Source organism: Mauremys reevesii, linkage group 1 (assembly GCF_016161935.1).
Source record: "Mauremys reevesii isolate NIE-2019 linkage group 1, ASM1616193v1, whole genome shotgun sequence".
Taxonomy (NCBI): domain Eukaryota; kingdom Metazoa; phylum Chordata; order Testudines; family Geoemydidae; genus Mauremys; species Mauremys reevesii.
Genome location: NC_052623.1, coordinates 147042758 through 147067623, shown reverse-complemented (window position 1 = coordinate 147067623; position 24866 = coordinate 147042758). Strand labels below are relative to the sequence as shown.

At 42.0% G+C, this 24866-nt stretch overlaps 1 long non-coding RNA gene across 1 annotated transcript; it reads right to left on the bottom strand.

Moving 5' to 3' along the window:
• Window positions 1–20098: 20098 nt before the first annotated feature.
• On the bottom strand, window positions 20099–23079 carry LOC120395580. The gene is made up of 3 exons (XR_005592710.1): window positions 23001–23079; window positions 20583–20667; window positions 20099–20182 (listed from the first exon to the last, which is right to left on the bottom strand). It is a non-coding gene; the product is annotated as an uncharacterized LOC120395580 (long non-coding RNA).
• Window positions 23080–24866: the final 1787 nt, after the last annotated feature.

Below are 24866 nucleotides of genomic sequence, written 5' to 3'. Positions count from 1 at the left end.
GCTACTGAGAGCTAGCTGAGACCTTCACAGGGTTCCAGAGCAGAGAGCTAGTGAGCCTGGTAGGAGTCAGCAAGGGACACTGCCCCACCCACAGGTGAAGAATAAAGTAAAGGGGACCTGTTTGTTTAAGCCAGACAGCAGCACAGCACTGTAACACACAGTCTCAGGAGTCATCCCCCACATACCATCTGCCTGATGCCTGGGAAGGAGCTGAGATGAGTTATGACTGTGGGAAAGTGGGGGTTCAGAGGAGGGGGCTACTACATATGACAAGAGACAACAGATGGATACAGACAATGAGACAAAATGAGTCAGCATGGTAGGCAATAGTCTTTCTGATTTAAATTATCTACATGACTGCTCTGCCAAGGGCAAATACTGACTTATCCATGGGTAAAGGAATTTTAGCCCCTTCTGTTTATGCCAAGGCTTCACTGGCATGGAGATTCTGGTGGTATTTGGAATGCAGCAGAACTGGGATAAGGGGGCTGTACACACTCTGCAGTCAGGATTTATGGAATTACAGAACCTTCACTTGAAGTAGATTGTCCCTTTTCTGTTCCAATGCACTTCCTAACGGCTGAAGACCTCAGTTCTGGGCTGCTTCTTCTCAGACAGTATGGTAGGGCTGGTGCTTGCTCTAGTCAGAGGAGGGGTCTTCCTCATCATCCAAAACCTTTCTTTAAATATATATATACACACACTCAAATAGCTCATGTTGACTTTGACCTTCATTTCTCTAGAGCAGGGATCGGCAACCTTTGGCATCCGGCCCATCAGGGAAATCTGCTGGTGGGCCGAGGCGATTTGTTTACCTGCAGCCAATCACAGCTCCCACTGCCGCAGTTCACCATTCCAGACCAGTGGGGACGGTGGGAAGTGGCGGCCAGCACATCCCTTGGCCTGCGCTGCTTCCCGCAGCCCCCATTGGCCTGGGCTGCGTGCCAAAGGTTGCCGATCCCTGAAATAGATGGAGGATGTCTGGTATCCATCATCCTAAATTTCTGAAGTGCAGTTCATTCCATACAAAAGTACAAACTGAAGGATAGCTCTGATGCTTCGCGGGGGTGCCCAGGGTTGTGAGGCACCTTGCTACCACCTGCCTGTAGCATGAAGAAGCCTTGTGCGTACTGCCAGGGATCAGCTCCCTGACATCCCTGGCCACAGGCAGCACAAACACTGTCCTCTCATTCTACACGGCCACCGCTGTTCCTCATGCAGGTTAGTGATAGGCACATTACAACCCCTGAGTCCTGCAGGTGTCCCCTTGTGATGTTCAGCCCCTTATCTACTGGATACTCACAGAATTACCAGACCTGTTATTCCCAAAGAACCACACACCATGGCTTACCAAGTTACATCTTAGGCCTCAGCTCCGCTTACCACACCACACTTAGATTTGTTTATAGAGAAGGCAAGAATAAGTTTATTTAACAAACAATAGAGATGTGTGAAGAAACAAGTAGGATTAATGGAAACAAAGGTTACATATGAATCATAACATGCATTCTAGAGCCTGAACTTAACTAACAAAATACCTTCTTGTCTAATAAAGTCCTGCTGCTTCTCACAGCATTTTTCAACCAGGATGACAAATTAGACCAAGCCGGCTGGCAGCTGGCCTCCCCAGATGAAAGATACCAAGGCATCTTTCTGCATCCCTAGGTATATTAGACCAGTCCTTTGTTCTTCACCAGTAAACAAGATTCCCCTTCCTGCTGTTCAGTTCTTTCTGTTACTTTCTTCTCATGAAGTCCCTGCAATCTCTTCATTAACATTTGACTCAGGACGCAAATAAACTTCCATTGTAAGACACACAGTGGTGAGTGAGGGAGATAAATGTCACCTACCTCCTGTCTGGTGGAACCTATCTTAAGGGATAAGAACATAATTTCCAATATATATAATTCATACATACATTTCACAAAGATGAGGATGATCAGTGTGACACAGGCTTTCAGTGGAGACTTTACATGACACCCTTTGGTGAGTTAGAATGTAAGCACCAGACCTAGGGGATCCCTGGAATACTTAGGTACCCCCATCCTCTGCCAGTTGGTATCAAGCTGTCCTTGGTCACAATGGCCCAGTGGTTAGAGGTTAGACCTGGGTTCCTGCTCCACAACAAGTTTCCTGTGTAACCTTTGTAAAGTTACGAAGGGTACGTTTACATTACCTGCCGGATTGGTGGGTAGTGATTGCTCTATCGGGGATTGATTTATCGCATCTAGTGTAGAGGAGATAAATTGATCCCCGATCGGTCTGCCATCAACTCCTGTACTCCATCGTGGGGAGAGGCAGAAGCGGAGTCGACGGGGGAGCAGCGGCAGTCGACCCCGCACTGTGAGGACGTGAGGTAGGTCGACCTAAGATACGTCGACTTCAGCTATGCTATTCTTGTAGCTGAAGTTGCATATCTTAGGTTGATCCCCACACCCCAGTGTAGACCAGGCCTTAGATTTTGTTTGCTTTAGTTCTCCATCTGTAAAATGGGGATAATAGCACTTTCCTACCTAACAGGCATGTTTTGAGAATAAATACATTAAAGGGTTTGAGATACTACAGTAATGGGTGGCCTACAGATAGAAGCATAAACTTCCAAAATGCCCCCCTCTACCTTCTCTAGCACCCCACTTGACAATCCAATACCCTCCCCATGTCTCCAATAAATATGTTTTTATCTTAGATAGTTGCTGTGCACCTCTGGAACAGGGTCTACTGAAACAGGCCACCTACCTGCAAATTCACTGTGGCTTTACATGGTCAGAAAGACTAGGTAAACATTTCACTTCACATTCAGCCAGCTCCTAAGCTAATCACGAGGGCTGACCAGGGTTCTATTAGACTTAGCCCAGAATTGCAGAGATGCCCAATATGAATTATGATGAAAATATTTTACCAGATTTTTAAAAACTTTTGTTTTCGGTTCAGCTTGACTTTTCGGAGGCACTACTCTATGCAGCATTATTTGGGCACATTGTGTAGTTGCTTCCTGAAGAAACTGAAACATATGCCACTAAAATTATGTGTGCTAAGAGGGAACATCAATAAAAATGCAAGAAAATTTAATAGAATTCAGCCTAGAAAATTCTCTTGCTATATTTTAAGGTCTGCAGAGTATAAAGTATGAACAACAGTGGTTATACTACTATTATATTCTCATAAATACATGCTCTGGTAACCACTAAATATAAACAAAGAATTCTTCTAAAGCCGATCAGAGAAGTAGAATAATTCAACTTACCCATGTAGTATGCATATATTTCTGATGTAATGGCTTAGTGTGCAGAAAGGAAATCCTCAATCACAAACAGGTTTGATTTTTTGACCGCCACTCTTTTTTGGTGCTCACTTTATATTTTCTGGGCTTTTGGATTGATATGGTATACTTGTATGTAAAGTGAATGATTCTTTGTTATACCCACATTGAGTTTTATATCCTGCTGTTCAATACAAAAATGGACATCTAATGTACTTTGTTTAATTATGTTGATGGACCTTATTGTAAGTATTACCTTTCCTGCTGTTCTAATGGTTTTCCTTTAAGAGATGCTTTAGTGATGTTTGCTTTTCTATCCACGTTTTCTTTAAAAAACACCATTTCTCTCAAGTCTTTTGTTATCACACCAGCATTACCCACTCTGAAATATTCAAAGCCTGACTTGTTTGTGGTCCACAGCAATCACCCTACTACTCCAGAAAGTCTTTCAGCTCTGGAGTTAGTGTATGAGGTAAGTGGAGGGAAGAGCTGAACTAGGTAAATTGCCAAACTAAGAAATTCAGTCAAATTCAGAGAAGCAGAGGACGGTAAATGAATATAAATTACCTAGTTCAATATGTTAATGTGACCAAATGTTGCTTGCCAACATTGACATCCTTATTCTTTCAGCATATTAAATTCCAAGCTTGTTAGACCTTCTTAGTCAGAATTATTTTAGAGTTAAGTTTAGTTTTCTTTCACAGCAAAGACATACTAGTGGCTTCTATCCTAGAAATAATACTGCATCTTCCACCTTCAGCAACACTTTCCGTACAGTTAGTCTGCTGGTGAGCTAAGACCACAGCCCGTATTGTCTCATTGTTTCCTTATTCCAGCCACTTGTCTGTATCCATCCATTATCTCTTGCTTTATACTTAGATTGTAAGCTCTTGGGGGACTGTCTTTTTGTTCTGTGTTTGCACAGCACCTACCACAGTGGGGTCCATGACTAGGGCCCCTAGGTGCTTCAATAATACAAATAATAAATAATGAAAAGTCATCTTACAAGTCATTAGTTACAACAACCGTTTGTCATTTATATAGCTCAATATATCCATATCTAAATTAGGTACAAATAAAGAGTGAGCAGGATGGAAATGAGTTTCTGAAGGTGTCTGGTTGGCAAGGTTCCTGTTGGAACAATTGTTTTAATGCTGGGGAGATTATATTGCATTGGATAATTAATTAATGTGTTAGGGAGCCTAAAGGCTTGGATAGGCATCTTTTTATCACCTTAAGTCTAAATAAATTAAATAAAGGGATTTATCATCTTGTTCTGCCTTCAGTTGCTTCTTCTGCACAGACTGTTTCTTGCTCCAAAATTCACAAAGCTTCAAGATCTGCCAAACAAAGTAGCATTTGTGTTCAGTCCAAAATGAGAGTTGTACATAATTTATACTGAGTCCTACAGTAGTATGGAGTGAGACATATTAGTGTTCAATAAATTAAGGTACTTAAATGTGTTACCATCTTTATCCTGGCACATCATCATGCAGGATCAGAAACCAGGAGTTCAGTCCTAGTACTGAACAATCCTAGTCACTTTACCATACATACCAGGGATCGGCAACCTTTGGCATGCAGGTTCAGCCAATGGGGGCTGTGGGCCGAGGAATGTACTGGCCGCCACTTCCCGCAGTCCTTATTGGCCTGGATCAGCGAACTGCGGCCAGTGGGAGCTGCGATTGGCCAAAGCTGTGAACGCGGCAGGTAAACAGACCAACCCAGCCCACCAGGAGGCTTACCCTGGCGAGCCGCGTGCCAAAGGTTACCGATCCCTGATACATACCAACCAGCCTAGTTGGTACTAGTACTTATCCTTTGGAGAAAGCAAAATTCTGTTCCTACTGTATGAGACAGAGACACAAAGCCTGTCAAGCATACCTGCCAACTCATGATCCACATAAGCCACAATGAGATATGATTGAGGTGTATCATTGCCTGTGACCACCACTAATGGCAACAGCTACCTTTTGCCCCAACACCATGAGTTACATACTCAAAGACAAGTAATACCTATTAAGGACAAGTTCATATGCAGACACTAGGAACAAATAGTTGTAATAGTCAAATCCTCCAAATGCCTGGGACAGAAGAAAATTCAGTTAAAAGATAGGGTTGCTTCAGGGATGCTTCCTTTCTTTGGCATAGGGTTAAGAATCAACTTTGAAAAGCCATCATCGAAGGGGGGTGGAAAAACTTTATTTCCTTTACTAAGGAGACAGTGTCGCTAGGACTGCATAGCTTTCCCATTTTTGTTAAAATACTAGATCTTATTGAGACTTATCAGAACTTCATCAGTTGTGAAAGCAGCAGCACTGAGAAGGAATCGAGATGAAAAGTCTGTGAACAATGAGGGGCTCCTTTTGAAACATTTCACGTAATGAGGGGAAAATAAATTACATGCAATAAGGGTTCATGTCTTTTATCAGAACAGACATTCTTTTACCTCTGGTTAATTTCAACATACAAATGCAAATCCCTCTTCTTAACCATTTTTTTTCATTCGTTTACTGTCCAGGCACATAATATTAATTATTTTTTTAATTTATTAAAATAACTTAAACACTGTTGGTGCCTAAGGGTTTAATTTTTAATTTGTAAAAAATACTGGGAGAATTTGGTGCCTCAGGATTTTTTAATTTATTTATTGTTTGATTAAATGTGCCCACTACTGATGCCCCCCTGCACGTAAAGAACACTTTTTAGGAATTTTTGGTCAGTCAAGGAGCATTTGATGGATGTTTCAGGTGATGAAGCTCAGAGATTCCCTTCCTGCAGTCCAATCTTAAGGTTACTTTGCTTGAAGCTTGTCCCCTGGCCCAAATTACAGAAGCCCACACCAGCTGCTAACAGCATGAGGAGGTGAGGTGTCTTTAGATATCATAAAAGCTCTTCAAGATGAATTGTAAGTTGCCTGACATACACTTGCTTTCTGTGTTTAGAAAAATATCTACAGCTGCATGAGAAAGGCATATATAATGTGAAAAAGAAGCCATGGGCTTGTAGCTGGGGAATGTTTTCAAGTGAAGGGTTAGGGATCTACTTCTTGAAGTGTTAGTGATTTATTCCTCAACCCTTTGTGTCTGACCCTAGAACAATAGGTTTCTAAAGTACCTCTAAGTGATAAAAGATAGCACTATGAAAGAAAATTTGGACTAAGAGGAGATGTCATGGACTGCTTATTGCTTATGACAGATTGTTCCAGAATTGCCTTTATTGTACATATTACTTACAGTGTAAACTGGTACCAAGTGACCTGAATTCTCCTCTCAGTTATTATGATGGTGGCATTTTATACCCACTTTGCGCAGTTATAAATTTTTGCACAAGACAATGGAGAAACAGACCCTCTGTTTTTTCTGTCCATAGTTCTATTGGATCCATTACTTTCACATTTTGCTTTAATTTTTTTCACTCTTTCCATACATGTCAAGGGTCCACCCTAGCAATCCAGAAGACATACTTCCCAACGGCCCTGTGATGATAAGACCTTCTGTTGATTACTAGTAGTGACCTCACTTGGGATCCCTTGTCTCTTGTGCTTGATGTATCCTTGACACATAACTAGCTAGGCTGAGCAAGGTTGCTCATTGTTCTGGGCAGCCATTATAAATGTTTCCCCTTCACATACACTTCTCTTCGTTCTCATCCTTTTTAATTGACTGAGTCTGCTCCCATGGTTTCTTTCAGATTCTTTCTTTACCATTTTTTATTTAGAAGGCATAATAAACTAAAAAAGCATTTTTATGAACTCATTCTGGCTTTTTCAGGTAATCGATACTAGGAAGTGTAGTCATGCCTGTCAGAAAATATTTTTTCAGGCTAATTATATAGAAGAATGGCAGCTTCTCATTCATCACCTTAAGCAGATGTCTGGGGAAGGAAAAAGGGCTATCTAAAGTACCTGAAATTTTGCTTCCGTTACATACTTTTTGACATACACCCAATACCAGGGCTTGGTTGTGGATAGTTTCTCTGCTTAAAGCAGAATGTTGCCATTATTAGCAGAAAGTGATCTATTCTGTCAGCTGTTTCTCAGCATAATTTCACAGATGACAAATGATTGCTCAGACTATTATCACAGGGGTTTATTGTCTCCTTACAAGGGAGGCACTTTGCCCAAATTTGAAAGTAAAATACATTTATTACAATTTCCAATTTATTACAAAAAAGAGCTATTAGAATCTTGGGGGGAATGCACCTAGTGAGTAAGCTGGATACTAAAAGTATTTGGGAAGTGCCTGGGTCTAGAGGGAATTGTACTGAACTTAGTTAAGAAAAGATGGGAGCAGGCAAGCATGAGATTCAAAGCAAGTGCAGGGAAGTTATCTCCACACTATTCTGGTAAATTAAAAAAAAAAACCCAACCCCAATCTTTGTTGTTATAGATTTCTTTCACTTGCTTTTTTTAAATAAAAATAGTGGATAGGTGGATTGTGGCACCCATATAACTAGAATCCCAAGATGTCCCCCAAAATTGAACAGAGAGATAGGGACTTGGAGACAAAAGGCAGAATTCTGATCTCTACTAAAAGAATGCAGTCCCTTTTACATGTAACTTTAGTGCCCTCGTGGCCAAGATGGAGTCTGCTCTGCAGGCAGCTCTGGCCAAGAGAAGGCATGCACAGGAAAGCAACAGGAGAAATCCCTTCCACCCCAGGGGCACCTGTTCCAACCCCCCCAGAGTGAACACACACACCTACAGGAAAAGTACAGTAGATATAAGAAAGGGAAATATTTATTTACAGAGGGATGAGAGGAGAAATACAACAAGGGGAAATACAGGGGGAGCAGTAGAACTGGGTTGCATCCAAACCAAGGCCCCACGGGCCCAGTGGTAGCACAGTCTGGAAGGGCAAACACTGAGCAATGTGTCTGCACACAGAGTTCAGGAGTCCTGAGCAAAGTTCCAGTCCAGTGGGGAGTCTTGGGTGCTCCTGGTTGTATTCGGAACCAGTGAACTTTCCCCCAACAAACCCCTCCAGTGCCCTCTTCTGCCGCTCTCTGCAAAGCCACTCAGAGCGACCACCTCCCCACTTAACTATCCAGCAACCTCCCTCCTTGTTCCCAATGCAGAGTCACAAGCCCCAGTACTCACAGCCCCATGCAGCGCTGGGCAGCTGTGATACTGGATCCAGCTCTGGCCTGTCCTTCTCGGGCGATTCCTCCCTGGCACAGTGCTCCTCCTGGCTCCTGTCCTGGGCTGTCCCCGATCGGCCACCCTGCCCTTCCCAGGCTTCAGGCAGGTTCTCTCTGCTCCCTTTGCAAGACCTGCGGGCTGCTGCCCCTCTCTCTCCCTCGGAGCTCCAGAGCCACCCCTGGAGTTTCCCTTCTTTTTTCTCACTCTCCCCCTCGCCCCCTAGGAAAAAGATTTAAAGGGGCCATGCTCTCTAGACCCCAAAGGGGTTACATATACAAAATGAGATGCTATGAATTGGGGAAAAAGCATTAAAACAAATGTCTAAAGTGGGGATATAAAATAGAAGGACACTGAGAGAAGCCTGTGGTGCCAGGCTTTTCAGACTCCTAGTCCCTCTCTGCTCCCAAGAAGTTCTGCCTGCCACTTCTCCATCTTAGTTCCCTTTTCACAGATTGTGAGAAGCCTATCTTTTACCAAAGTCTTCATCCTCTTTCCCGCCAGATAGGCCCACAAAAATAGCTATCGTGGCTGGCAACATTTCCCAGCCTGCTTTACCCCCAAATTAGCCAGTACTTCCTTGAGGGAAGAGGGCAGTCTCAGCCCACACTACTCCAGCAATTCCAGCCTCAAGTCACAAAAATGGGGATAGCAGATGGGCTTCTATTCTAGCACCATACTGTGTCCTTGAGCCTACTTCCTCCCCTCAGCGACAAGGCCCTCCTATCCAGTGTGGATCTGTATGCCTGCGCAGAGCAGCTTTCAGGAGCAGGGCCTACACCTTGTCTATGTATGTAGGGACAGTTTTTTAAACCTAAGTTACTAGAAAGGAAAAATTAATGGATCTTTTACCTCTGTGAGTAGCATTAGTTACTTGGGGGTTACAGACATGAAATCTTGACCTGAAAAAATCAGTTTCTGAAAGCTTGTAGTGACTTCACATGTGACTAAATGAATCTTTTGAAATGATTAAGACAACAGGTGAAGAGATTGTTAAACAAGGCATTTCTGTTGTACAAACCATGCAGAGGCTATCTCAGCATTGATGATGGACAGCAAGTACTTGATCAGAAGATGGAGGAAAGAAAATAAATCTCCATCTCTGGATGTGTAACTCATGGATAATTGACTGTTATGAAGAGAACTGTTTCAGGTGAGAAGCCTATATTTTTTAACAATGGTAGCTGATTTTCTAATACACAGAGACCTCCTTCCAGTCCCAAAAATGTGTCTCATTTAGCATGCGTAATTATGCTTGTACATGCAGAATTTATAAATCTAAATTTGCCCTTCATCTGTAGTAAATACATACACAATTGTGCACACATTTTTGCATAGTAGCTGTAGGCCTTTTTAAAAAATCATCCAAACTGTTAGATTTATTTGCCTTAGAATGCTGAGGATCTCACTCCATATCACTTCCCGCATAGAAATTATGAAAAGACAAATCCAGAATCACCAGCGATACCATAAGCCAGGGGTAGGCAACCTATGGCATGCGTGCCAAAGGCGGCACACGAGCTGATTTTCAGTGGCACTTTCACTGCCTGGGTCCTGGCCACTGTTCCGGGGGGCTCTGCCTTTTAATTTAATTTTAAATTAAGCTTCTTAAACATTTAAAAAACCTTATTTACTTTATATACAACAATAGTTTAATTATATATTATAGATTTATAGAAAGAGACCTTCTAAAAACATTAAAATGTATTACCGGCACACGAAACCATTAATTAGAGTGAATAAATGAAGACTCGGCACAGCACTCCTGAAAGGTTGCTGACCCCTGCCATAAGCTGTAATTTCTGGATCCCAGCAAGTTTGTTAAAAAGTACTGAAGTGCATCAGAATGACGTGGGAATTAACATTTCAAAACAGAGCATCAGCATTTGTTCAAATGTGTGCTTCTTGTTATTTAGAAGCATAATAAACAGGACTCTGGAGTGAAATGAATTGAGTGGTATACAACCCTACTATTTCTGTAGAAAAGATGGGGGGAGGGAGGTTGGTTTGGTATGTTTGTTTCTTTGTTTCTCAGAAAATGTTACAAAGCCTGCCCTCCCCAAAAAGCAGAAATAAGTAGCAGCTATTAATTTGAAAACAACATAGGACTGGATGAAGCTGGATTTTCTTGTAAGTATTTTTCCATTTCACAAAGAATTTAGTGCATGATTACATTTCTTCAGGTCCTCTTGTTCAAAGACTTTGTGTGGTTCTGCGGTTATGCTCAGAGGTACATCCCCTAAGCCACAGTGAGAATTTTAATTTGAAGATTTTTTTTTCATTTATTATTATGGGGAGTTCTGAGGAACAGAGTTTTTCTTTTCTCATTAGTGAGTACATTAACATCCCGGGGAAGGGACTGGTAGTGCCATAGAAGTGGGTTTCGTGGAGTCTCTGGTATTTCTCCCTTTACAGGGTCAGAACTGCCACCAAATTGCTGCCAAAGAATGAAGCAGCAGCGGTAGAGTTGCCACCGAAGTGCCACCGATCGTGCCTTTTTTTTTTAATTTTTTTTTTTTGGCCGTTTGGGGCAGCAAAAATGCTGAAGCCGGCCCTGCCCCAGGAAGTTATTTGGCTGCAGGGAGTACAGCAAGTTCAGCCTGGAAGTAAAACTGAGTCTTATTAGGCATTAGCAGAATGCAGGGCAGGAAAGTTTGAGTCTGTGGACCAGCATGGAAATCACAAAGCTCAGAAGACTTCTGAATGTGGTAAAATGCAATAGCTCCTCCTTGTCTTATCTAGAACAGCTAGAGCACTTAATTCTGTTGTCACTGACACTAGTTTTACACCGCTATAGTTCTAGTGGCATCAATGGCCCATGTGAGTGGTGTCTAGATTTGGCCAATTTTGTTTGATGCCCAATTTATAGTGAGGCCTATTTTCACTACTCCAAACTGATTTTGAGTTGCCATCAGATTTTCCGCTCTGTAACTAAGTAGGAAAGGCAGGATTGTTTCCAAGATATCCTTATAATAGAATTTTATCCATCTAGTTATCCACAGGGGGATTACAGGGGTTTTTTTCATTGTTGAATTGATCTGGATGTATCATTTACTGACTAAAAGCTCATGCTATATAGAGGTCAGACAAGTCTTTGGCTGGTCACTAGCTGGTGACAAACCAATATGATCCATGGGTCAAATGGATTTCTTAGCTGGAAGATAGTTTGTTTACTTTGCACAATTCACTTGGATACAAACTTCTTTAGCAAAGCTGTGGATGGCACATTAGACAAGATTTGGAAGTAGAGTTTTATGTTGATTCCTTCATTCTGTTTCTTTCTTTTGGCAGAATTTGATATTCTTGCCATTACTTTGAGCTGAAAATAAATCCTATTTTTTGGCTGAGGAGGTCAAAAGATATTACTAATAAGCATGTAGGTAGCACGTTCCAAACTCCTTTTCTCAAATCTAATTTTCACCCTTCTATGTTTTCACACAAATAACATTTCCTTTTGAACATGTTTTTCAGTTTATGTAGGGGTGGTCAAGAGTTTATTGCTCTTATTTCAGCTATCTACCACAAATATGTTTCAAATCACAAGAATTTATCCCATTTTCATAAAGTGAATCAGGTGTTTCAAACTCTCCTCCCTAAGGAAGGCTATTGTTTTAAAATTTTCAAATGCATGTTTGCATAGCACAGCTCTGAAGAAAAATGGATCTGAAACAGACTAAAAAAAGGTTAACAGTTCTCACCCCTATTGACTGGTTTCTCTATTAGGGTAGCTGCTGAGTAATGATCTGTATGTCAGTCAGTAGCAATGGGCAGTGAAAGCCAAGGAGGACCACAGACCCTGGGAACTCTAGCAAAGCAATCCTTGGTTATTCATCAGATTCTGAATGTTTATGGGAATCCAATGGGAACTGCTGTTTATAGAAGTTTCACAAGGCCTAAAAGTAACCTTTGACGTTACTGAACTGCTTAAAGTATTAGGCTTGTAGAAGTAAACGGGCTTAGAGTGCAGCCAATTTAGCACTTCAGTACCTCAAGTTTTATATGCATAAAATTTAATGCTTAACGACTTTAGGAGAGCTGCAATCACTTGGCTTCTACAACCGTGTAAACTTAAGGGGCTCAGCTGGAGTAGGTATGATCATTCCCTGCAAAGCTTAAGCCTGGTAGTTTGGGGACCTTGAAGAGCTTAACAGCTTCACAGAGCTCTAGGTGGAAGGGATTGCCACTAACCCTACTGAGCTCCTAAATATTCTGGCTGCAGAATCAAAGCTGGTTGAGGTTATCACCCAGATAAGTATTTTGTGGTTTAAAGTACTTTATCACTAGCATGGCTGAGCTCTGCACTAATTCACCCCGCAAGCTTCTATAGCACATGCTCCAAAGTGCAACAGGAAGTGAATTCTTCCACACAAACTCCTAGGAGTTTGCTGCGGTATACAACTTTTTGTTCCCATCACATAATATTTGTTATTAAAATTCATACAAAACTCCTGTTACTTCTCTCTTTCTCTGTGGCTAACACACAGAAGTTAATCTAAGACATCTGGCATGACCCTGCCACTGGCAGTGGTAGAATATCTTGTGTATTTTTTTTTCACGTTCACAGGCATTTTTTTAAAGTAAATTCCTACACAAAGAGCTTTATGTCAGATTGTGGTCTGGCACGATGTGGCCAACAGGAGCATAAGGGGAAATAAGACTCCACACACATTGCCTTAAGCAGCCTCCCTGCATCTCTGCTGCAAGTGGGAGCAGGGACTGTGTGCTTAGTAGTTCCCCAGAAGAGGGATGTGGGAAGTGGGTGGAGCCCTGGCAGCTCAGAGCTTTGGTCAGAACCAGTAGCAGATCTGATTCCCAACAAGAAACAGAAACAGCGAAGAAATTCTGGCTCTGGGTATGTCTGCACTGCAACGTCTTACACAGGGATAGAAGTAAAAGCCCATGCTTGAGTCCAGGCTCAAACCTAACCCCCCTTCCATCCACACGGCAATTGCATCAGGGTCCAAGTTTGAGTCAAGCTGGGACCCAGGGTCCAAGCCCTGTTGCTTTGCAATGTAGCTGCAGCCCTGCTTGACTGAGGTCCCAGAAGTATCCCACAATTCCAAGGGGCAACCTCCTTTGTTTTCTCTATCTGAATAATCTGCAATCCATTCTTGAAAATGGAAGTCCCACCTCCCCTCCCACCCCTCTTGGCAAACAGCAACAGCTCAGGTCAGCATTAACCCATTCTCTTCTGATCACTGATCTGCAAGCACACTGTCAGAGAAGCCTCTTGGGCAGGGTTTCTCAAACAGGGGTTGCCGTTTGTGTAGGGAAAGCCCCTGGCAGGCCGGACTGGTGTGTTTACCTGCACCGTCCGCTGGTCTGGCCGATCGCGGCTCCCACTGGCCGCGGTTCGCTGCTCCGGGCCAATGGGAGCTGCTGGAAGTGGCGGCCAGTAAGTCCCTCAGCCCGTGCCGCTTCCAGCAGCTCCCATTGGCCTAGAGCAGTGATCCGTGGCCAGTGGGAGCTGCGATCGGCCGGATCTGCAGACGGGGCAGGTAAACACACCAGCCCGGCCCGCCAGGGGCTTTCCCTACACAAGCGGAGACCCCTGTTTGAGAAACCCTGCTCTTGGGTTTGTAATGGAGAGCGAACCGATCAAACCTTTTGCAAAACAAGCTGCTGCCTGTTAATGTATAAGGCAGGCACTAAAGTTTTCTCACAGTGCAACCCAGTCGTAGGGCTAGAGCAGCCACATTTGGGTGGGGTGGGGCTAGGGACTCTGGGATATGGTAACTTTGACTCAGGACTGCGCACTGCAGTGTGGACACCAAAGCCCTAGGTTTGAGAACTGATCAGAAAATTCTTAATTTAGGGTTAAAATACAATGTAGAAGCTCAGGCCCAGGGTTCCCGATTACGGGTCATTTGACTTGAGTCCCACTAACCCTGGGCTTACATTGAAGGGTAGACATACCCTCTGAGTACAGTTCCTCCTCTAGGCTCCTCCTAGAGCTATTCACGACATCTTACACAGGGCTAGAAGTAAAAGCACAATCAAGCCCATATTTAACTTAAAGTTAGGCCTTTATAATAAATATAAACTTTATACAAAACAGGTAAAAAAACCCTTTGGAAATAAAAGAAAATTTAAGGTTACAAACGTATAGAAATAAATAGTTACATAATTTAAAAATAAATATTCCATTACAACTCGGTTAATGACAATATTGACTTATGAAAATTTGTCATTTCAAAAACAACTTTAATTCTGACCTGCAAGACACATTGAAAAATTCTGTCAACATGTATAATGCATCACTTAGATACTTTACCTAGTCAAAGCTATTATCCATATATTGGTGATGGTGCATGTGCTGAAAGAGTTTGCAAGTATGTCTTTTGGGTTGCTGTAAGCAGAATTCTCGCATTAGTATTGTCATTTAACCAAAGCAAACATATAAGCTATATAGTATTTGAACAGGTTATTTCTGTATTTTCGAGCTTTTATTGTAATGTTATTTTAATGTGTTTTGAGCAGTGGGTATATTTATGTAGCAAATTTAACTGTTAAGGTTTGCTTTTCTACACTGCCTGTCTACTCAAGGGAAATTTTCACCAGCGTAACTGACAGTGTAGTTACTCTGGTGCAAATCCTTAATGTAGATACTTTGCATCAGTACAAACCCAATTTTACATCACTTCAGCTATGTTTGTGGAGTGTCTAGCATCATAGTGGCCCAGTGTGGTTGGCTTGTACAAGCCTACCACAATATAAATGTTAAAGAAGAAGTAGCTACTCAAATGCAAAAATATATATATTTTTTAAAAGACCAGCACTAAGTTAACTGGTCTGGGGGTTTTCTCTCTCTCTCTCTGTGAATTGATAACACTTTACACTTACAATGGCAGCCATTAAACATGTTTCAAATGCATTTGAAAGAAGCTAATGTTACCAGAATCAAACTTTCCTGATCTTGGTTCTGTTTCAGTACAAGTCTAATGAGCTGGCTAAGACTGGTTTTTATTTTAACCAATCTGATTTACCCTTCCCTGCTCTTTATTCCCTTCAAAAGTAAATTCTTCCCAAACATAGTATTTTCTGTATGGCTGTTGCCCAGAAAAACCTGGATGAACAGTAATGAAATTAATCATAAGAATTACAAATATGATATTTTTAAGCAGGCACATGTACTCTGAACTTTTGTGTTATCAAGGCACACATGCCAAATGTAAGGAAGTTTTAACGGCCCTCCTTTACTTGTATAATACTGTATATGTAAATGTGTACTGTACATGGGACCAATCCTCAATTCTTTGTGCAATTCAAACTCTCATTTTGGAAGAGTAAGCAGCATATCTACAGAGTGAGCAAACAGTGAACACATATATTTTAAAGGTAATTAAGGTATTTTATTTCTATAGAAAACTATTCTTCAATGTACTATTAAGTATTAAAAACATCTATCCTGAAAAATATTCATTTCATCTTTTATTTTTAACATTTAATTTTTATTTTTAAAATTAGACAATAAAAACAGACTACACCAACAGGGTCTAGCATCCTTTTTTATAACAAGAAAAGGCGAAGGCTGTATGGAAAGGTATTATATTACATATTATTTATATTCTAGCAGTACTTTCGGGCCCTGATCAAGGATTCGGACTCTATAGTTCTTGGTGCTTTACAAACAAATAGCAAAAAGACAGTCCCTGTCCCAGAGAGTTTACAATCTAGGCTGATGACAAAATGCAACAGGTGGATGAAATAAGTTAACAAAGGATTTGGAGAGGACAAGATGACAAGGTATTTGCAGTGGTTCAATTGACTGAGCATGTTAATTTCTCCCTCCATTAAATTGGACTAGTTAAGGCTTCTGTGTTTTAGCAACAAGTAAACCCTGTTACTAGTTCAGATTAGAGACCTCTGATTCCAGCCAAACCCAGTTCATATGCCTTTTAAAACTAAAAGCGTTTAATAATAAATTGTGATATTAAGAAATCCTAATAATAACACAAAAATTAAATTTAAGGCAGAAGGATAAATTAGTAAATCTCATTGAAATGCCCCACCAGTTCAGAAAGACACTAGTGCCAAGTCTGTTTCTTGCTTCAGTGGTAGAAGCTGCAACATGTTAGCATCTGTTGCAGCAGAAGCAGCAGCACCATCTTCTGGATGAAGTGAAGTGAAAAAGAGAGACGAATTATCATAAAGGGTAATGAGAAGCAAAAAAATGTAGTTGGTTTTCTGTCCCAGTTTTGCTGTGCACAGGCTTTAGAATGCACTTCCCCCACCCCCCACACCCAATTGATCTGAAGTGAAGGAAATTGCAGGTGCCACACAATGTCCTCAAGATTTATCAACACTACAGATGCAGTTGTGTAACCCTAATACAAAAAATGCAGGCTCTTTATCTATTCCTTTTTGTGCTGGAATGGGAGATGTGCTCATATGGAGGTTTATGATTGCACCTTTCTTTGGATACATTTATATAAAATAAATAAAATTAGATAAAATTCAATTTAATGAATTCCCAAACACTAGCGGTGTTTTTTGTTCCTTCAATTATCATCAAAAAAAGTCAGTGATGATAAACTGAAGAATAATAGGGCATGTTTACAGGGCTCTCTTTTATCCTGAAAAAGAATCTTCTAGTGCCTTATCTAAAGTACCAAATACTGCCCCCCACCTCCCACCACCGCTCAGCTTTCTGTCCTGGGAGACCTTGAGGAGCTAGTTCACCCTTAGAAGTAGTAGAGCTCAGTAAGGCAGTGCAAACAAATTCCGTGAGCCCCAATAAACACAAATGCATGTTGTGATCAGAAATGGCCAGATTTCTCTTTTTTTTTTTTTTTTTTTTTGCATGTTATCTCCAATATTAGCACATACCACTGAAGTAATAAGCACGCTGGACTAGATCCACAAAGGGACTTAGGCGTTGCAACAGCTAACTAACTCTTAGATGCCCTGACACCTAATGGAATTCACAACCCTGGATTTAGATGCCCAAACTCCCATACAATGCAAGGTGAGAGTTAGGATGAGATCCTCATAAGCCAGCACAATAACCCCCTAAACTAGCAAATAGGAAATACTAAGGAGAGTGGTGGAGCCATAACAGATTCTCAGTGAAAATGATCCATAATTTATTAGGGTAACAGTGACTTCAGGAGTCATGGACACCATGACAACAGTGTTTGGCTTCAAAGCTCTAATTCAGGTCATGTCATTTGAACCAGGAAACCCATTTTTTCCCCCTGGAATCACTCATGTGTATCGGACCCTCATTCCAATCATTATTTCACAAATTCGTGCAGCTATATGGAAGCACACATTTAACCACACAACTCCCCTCTAGCTTCAGTGTATGGTTTGTTCAAAAAAGAGGATTATAGTCCATGGAATCAGGAAAGGGCACACAGGAAAAGAAGCTGGCCTATTTCTTATTTTCATATTGAAAGATGCAAAGTACTTTACTTAGGGAAAAAAAATCAAATGCACAGCTACAAAATGGGGAATAACTGGCTATGGCGTAGTACTACTGAAAAGGCTCTGAGGATTACAGTGGATCACAAATTGAATATGAGTCAACAATGTGATGCAGTTATGGGCTAAAATCATTCAGAAGTGTGTAAGACAGGTGTGTCGTGTGTAAGACTCTGAAGGTAATTGTCCCACTCTAATTAGCACTAAGAGGCCTCAACTGGAGTATTGTGTCCCATTCTGGATGCCAAACTTTGGGAAAGGTGTGGAGAAATTGGAGAGTCCAGAGGAGAGCAACAAAAAAGATACAAGGTTAAGAAAATCCGATTTATGAGCAAAGGTTAAAAAAAACTGGGCATGTTTAGTCTTAAGAAAAGAGGACTGAGGGGGGACCTGATAACAATCTTCAAATCTGTTAAGTGCTATTATAAAAAGGATGATGATCGTTAGTTCTCCATGTCCACTGAAGACAGGACAAGAAGTAATGGGCTTAATCTGCAGCAAATTTAGGTTAAATATTAGGAAAACCTTTCTAACCATAAGAGTGGTTAAGCTTTTGAATTTGTTTCCAAGGGAGGTTGTGGAATCCCCATCACTGGAAGTTTTTAAAAACTGGTTGGACAAATACCTGTCAGTGATGGTCTAGGGTTACTTGGTCTTGCCTCAGTGCAGGGGGGTGGACTTGATGACTTCTCCGGGTCCCTTCCAGCCTTATATTTCTATGATTCTATACTCTAAAATGCAGCACTAGCCAGGCACCATCTTTTTAGATGAAACATTTATTCTCAACTGGATCTCATAAAACCAGACCTTTGAGGGTATGTTTATAAACTGCAGGTAGAACCAACTGTCAGTAGACAAAATCCATCCTAGGTGATTGTACAACGAATTTGTACAACATACTGCCATTGAGACCAAAAGCAGGTCCTATTCAATGACAATTAAGTCTAGTGTAGTACACGGTAAACTGTAAAGATCACAAAATCTTTGCCGTACTGATCAGTTGTATGTGGCAGATACTACCTATTTTAGCCAACTGTATTAAAACTGGCAATACCATTGACTGAGTTACAAAAGAAAAATCTAGTGACATCTACAAATATTGCTTTGAGGAAGAAGAGCAAGAACTAACATATGCCTCAGCTAACTACAGATACAGTTCAGAGGGTCAAGAAATTTCATTGGAGGAATCAATAAAAAGTCCAACTTAAGAGAGATTTACCTACTAGGTGAATTATTATTGGTTAGTTAAATAAATGTAGGCCCTGATCCTGCAAAGACTCATGCGCATGCTTACATTTATGAACTGTGAGTAGTCCCATTATAGTGCATAAAGCCAAACAATTATTTAATATCTTCAAGGTCAATAATGAAGAAGGGATAACCAGTGCCTTAATTAACTCTATGATGATACTAACCTGGAAGGTGCTGCAATCACCCATGGAACCAGAAAGATAATACAAAGGCATCTAGAGAGGTGAGAAATATTGACAGGAAATAACTAAATAAGAGATTCATCTTGGAAAAACTTAATACATTCAAAGCATAGTCAGCAGGAGAGAAATACTTAGAGTAGTGTTTCCCAAACTTGGGACACCGCTTGTTTAGGGAAAGCCCCTGGCGGGCCGGACCGGTTTGTATACCTGACGCGTCTGCAGGTCTGGCCAATCTGGAAGTGGAAGCCAATACATCCCTCGGCCCACGCCGCTTCCCGCAGCTCCCATTGGCCTGAAGCAGTGAACCGCGGCTAGTGGGAGCCGCGATCGGCCAGACCTGCGGACGCGGCAGGTAAACAAACCAGCCTGCCAGGGTGCTTACCCTGGCGGGCCCTGTGCCGAAGGTTGCCAATCCCTGATATAGATTGTCTGAAACACAGACCAATAATAATGTATGCAACATTGATTCCTGATGGCTTCTGGGTTTTTTTTTCCCCACAGTGGGAGCTGCAATCGGCTGGACCTGCAGATGTGGCAGGAAACAAACCGTCCCGGCCTGCCAGTGGCTTTTCCTAAACAAGCGGCATCTCAAGTTTGGGAAACACTGACTTAGAGAATAACTATTGCAAATAATTAAATATGATAGTGGGCCATTATTGATTAAAATATATTGCCAATTGTTGACTATGCTTGCAGTTCATTATTAAAAACGTTTGGAACACCAAGTAACTGAACTAACAAGGTCACATCCAACATGACCCAATGTATTAGGTATTTTCCATGTGTAATGTCTATGATTCTCTCATTTAAGAAGCTCTGCAGCAGTAATTCCTGCTTAACCTGGAGGAAGCTCCCAGTTCCTGAGTGTCAGTCTCTTTTCATGGCTGATTTCTTCCTCGTGCTCTTGGATTTACTTTCCATGACCTATTGGGGCTTATAAAAGTCACTTTATTGAAATAATATAATTAGTTCTTTCTTGTTGAAGGCTTAATTGCTGTGCATGGACTGTATGAACACCTTGTTTTTCTAACATTTTAGCCCCCAGAATAATGACTCTTTTACAGTTAGTCTTTCATACTACAGCTCGTATCATGGGAAGTTAGTGTTAGAGACTCATTTAAAATCAATGAGGGAGGAAGGACAGAAAAACATCAAGAGTCAATTACATATTAATAATAGGGTATTATTTAAACAAACCACACACAGCAAAACAAATTAGTTTGTTTATCAACAAGGGGAAGGCAAAATATATGGCCCTCAGTGTCCCAAAAGCAACCATCAGAGTAGTAGACAGAGAAGCGGAAGAAGAAGTAAGTCATTTTACCTTTCTACTGAGTAAGATGGTGGTGATGCAATGTCAAGCACCAAATCTCTAAAGCAGCAAACAACTTCCACAAACTTGGAAAGATCTGGAAAAGTAGTATGATTGGCACCAATACACAAATTGTAATTTTTCCACAAAAGCTTGTGACATTTTTATTAATTTTATCCCCAATTTTTAAAATATGTTCTAAAATGTTATCAAATATTTTGTTCACTAAGAACTGCTTTTTGGTAAATGAAAATGTTCAATATTTATTTTGCACACAATTTCACTACAACTTAGTTTCAAAAAATCAGTAAAAACATTAGAGAAACATTAGTGAAAAACTGAACATTTGGGAGATGTAGAAAAATTATTTGAAAAGTTTGACCAGTTCAGGTTTTAACATAGGCTATATCTATTCCATCCACCACTGGCAGTAGCATGTATAGCAGTGTTTTTCAAACTGTGGGCCTCGACCCACTACTGGGTCACGGCATGTAAGGTGCTGGGTTGCCTTGCTCTGGTCAGCTCCGCCGACCGGGATGTTAAAAGTCCTGTCATCAGTGCTGCCCAGCTAAGGCAGGCTAGTGCCTACCTCTTCTGACACCGCGGCGCACCCTGGGAGCATCCAGCAGTGGGTCCAGCTCCTAGGCGGGGGGATCATGGGACTCCATGCACTGTCCCTGCCCCAAGCATCGGGGGAGAGGGCGGTACCTACAGGCGAGAGTCAAACAGAGCCACTTGCACGCCTCCATCTAAGAGCCAGACCTGCCGCTGGCCGCTTCCAGGACGCAGTGCAGTCTGCGGTGCCAGGACAGGTGGGAAGCCTGCCTCTGCACCCCCTCTGTGCCGCTAACCAGGAGCCCTCGGATATAAGTCCATGCTCAAGCCCCCGGCCCCCCCAAACCTGGAACCCCTTCATGTACCCCAAACCCCTCATCCCCTGCCCCATCCCAGAGCTTGCACCCCCAGCCCAGACCCCTGATCCCCTCCCGCACCCCAACCCCCTGCCCCAGCCCTGAGACCCCCCCAAATCCAGACCCCCTCCTGCAGCCCAAACCCCTCATCCCCTGCCCCATCCCAGAGCTTGCACCCCCAGCCCAAATCCCTGATCCCCTCCTGCACCCCAAGCCCCTTCCCCAGCCCTGAGACCCCCCCAAATCCAGACCCCCTCCTGCACCCCAAACCCCTCATCCCCGGCCCAGAGCCCTGACCCCCTCCTGCACCCTAATCCCCTGCCTCAGGCCTGAGCCCCCACCAAACCCAGAGCCCCTCCTGTACCCCAACCCCACATCCCTGGCCTCACCTCAGAGCCTGCACCCCCAGCCCACAGCCCTGACTCACTCCCACACCCCAACCCCCTGCCCCAGTCCAGAGCCCCCTCCCACACCCCAAACCCCTCATCCCCAGCTCTGTTGGATCATGGGCATCAACAATGTTCTTCAACTGAGTCCCCAGAAAAAAAGTTTGAAAACCACTGATGTAGGGTATATGTAGCTATAGGTGGCAATGAAAAGCAGGCTGCATCCATACTGCTTCGCATAGCTACATGTGTCAGTGAAAGGCTCTGATGGGGAAGCAGCACAGAACGTTTCTGGGATCTGCTGGAGCCTTTCCCCACTGCCTCCACACTACAGAGTCTTTCACTGCAACAGGAAAAGGTTCATGCCGTGGGGAGGCAGCGGGACACTGTGCTGCTTAAAATAGCAATGTAGACAGGAAGAGGCACTACTTGAGCATGTAAAGAGCCATGTAGGGCACACACCCACAGAGTTGAGGCATGTATTTACTTGCCTATGCGGTGCCTTGCGGTCTACACTGCTATTTATACCCATTCTTGAGGGGCATGCAGTGTATGTACACTACACTCCGCCGTAAGGCATATGCCGTGTAGATATATCCATAGTGAGTACTGCTGTGTTAAATCTTTTAATAGCTTTGTCCCATCCACAACGGTAATTGCTCTAGCCAATTAGTTCGTCAGCAAGAGGGTATGCTGATTTTTTTTCCTTAAAAATTATATGATCTGAAATACAGTCAAAAGCGGGGTGTGGGGAGAGAGAGCTATAATCGTCTCACAATTTTATTTGTCCTATAGCTATAATGGTAGCTTCTGCTTACATGATTCCAGCAGGGATAAATGATTGATTATATTTTGCTAGACATAAAGGAACATTAGTTACTCTTAATTGGAAAATATGAGCTGATGTTTAAGGATTGCACATGATGCAAACCATAGGGTCTTGGGCAATTCAGTAATACTGGCACATTAGCCCCACCGCAGGAGCACCTTTTACTCTAATTATTATTCAACTTTCCAAGTCAAACAAGCAGAGAAGATCACTTTAAGAAGAACATGTAACTTTTCCACAAAAAGTCAGTTGTAATTAGAGTCTAACAGGTGCCATTTGTCCTAAGGTCTCCTTGGTAACTTACATTTGCACTATAAGAGGATGCATTTTTAGTGTTCTCAGAAATTCTCTCTTGCTGAGGCTGTCACTCTGCTGTTCCTTCTAAAATGAAGTTTTAGAAAAATCTAAAATTAAGGTTTTTCTAATAGAAATAAAATCTGTAAACAGGTAAAAAATAAATAGATGAAGGATAGCAAACTAATATGACATGTACCTGCCAGGCCAGATCACTTTGCCTGCATGTTATATCCTTTCCCATTTAGTCTTTGTCTGCTTTTTCATCTCTTTCGGCCCTGATCCTGAAAGCTGATCTGTGTGGACAGATCTTTATCTTCATGTGGAGGTTCACTGGAGTCAGTGGAACTCTCCATGAACACAGGTGTCTGCCTACACTCTTCAGATTGTTGGACTGGGCCTTTATATTGTAAATTCATTGAGGCGGGGACTGTGTCTTCATTATGTTTATACAGAACTTAGGTTTTGGACACTTTCACAGTGTAAATATTAATTACAAAAAACTCAGTTGAATACCTGACACCGATAGTGGTGCTGAAATATGAGAAAACACATTCAAAAATTTGGATACTTTATCATACCCTTTGTTCACTAATGGAAAAAATGTTTTAGTTGTCTTATTTCTTTAAGTAGGCAAAAACTTCTCCAAGGAAGAGAGACTATATCTCACTTCTTCTAACAGCCTGATCATAGCAACATAAATTTCTCTGTCAACCTGGCAAGCTATAAGTATTTGTATTTCTCCTTTCTATCATACTTATTCAGTAATGCAGATCATGCTATGGTATCTACTCACTGATCCTTAATCCAGGCTTCAGCCTCTCTTACACAGTTCAAGGGCCCATGCACTTACCATATAATAATGCATTTCCGGTGGCTTTAGACTTGTATGCTTAAGGCTTCTAGCAAACATGAATCTTTTTGTAACACAGAGATTAATAATAGATAATGAGATGGTTCCTCTCTGCAATGTGATGGCCTCAGTGGGCAGGTGATTGCTCCATCTAGTCTGACAAACCACGGCTCAAGCCATCAACCAGAAATATCAGAATTAGTCCCTTCTCTCAGACAATAACTACTTTCTCGCTTCTACAGCAATTTCATAAAAATATGGGGTATCTGTATGGTTCATAGTCAACAAGGAAAACGAAAAATATTATTGTCTGCAAAAATTAGAGTCTTTCAGAGGCTCACAATTTTAGGGCCCTGCATCTGAAAATGGCTTCTGAAAGGGCTTTAGACTGCAGCCTGACTGAAATATAAAACTATAGGGCTAGATTCACAAATGGGACGTAGGTGCTAAAGTGGCAGTTAGGTGCCAAAGTCCAACATTTAGGTGCCATTGGCATTCATAAAACCACTGTTCAGCTGCCACCTAAACCTGTAGGTGCTAAAGTTCCTCTGTGCCTAAAGATACATCTACGAAGCAATTGAACACCCAGGGTTAGCCCAGGTCAGCTGATTTGGGTTCTGTGGGCTCAGGCTGCAGGGTGTAAAACTGCTGTGTAATAGGCTCGCCAACTTTCTAATCACACAAAACCGAATACCCTTGCCCCGCCTCACTGCCCTGCCCCTTCTTTGTGCCTCTGTTAAAACTACATTCACACTGATATACAGCTTTGTATCTTAAATGCTTTACCAATATTAACTAATGGGCTCTCCTTTATCAATACCTAAACAGAACAGAACTTGAACTACTCAGACTTCATCACGCCAAAAGAATGTAATGTGTAGAATGGGCAAATTTATAGGATCCAATCCACAACCCTTGCATACACATAAAAATGGCACAGGAATGACTGGTCTGTGTTTCTCTTGTCACTTTTGTATATGCAGATTTTTGAGATGATTCATCATAACATCCTTTCAGGATATA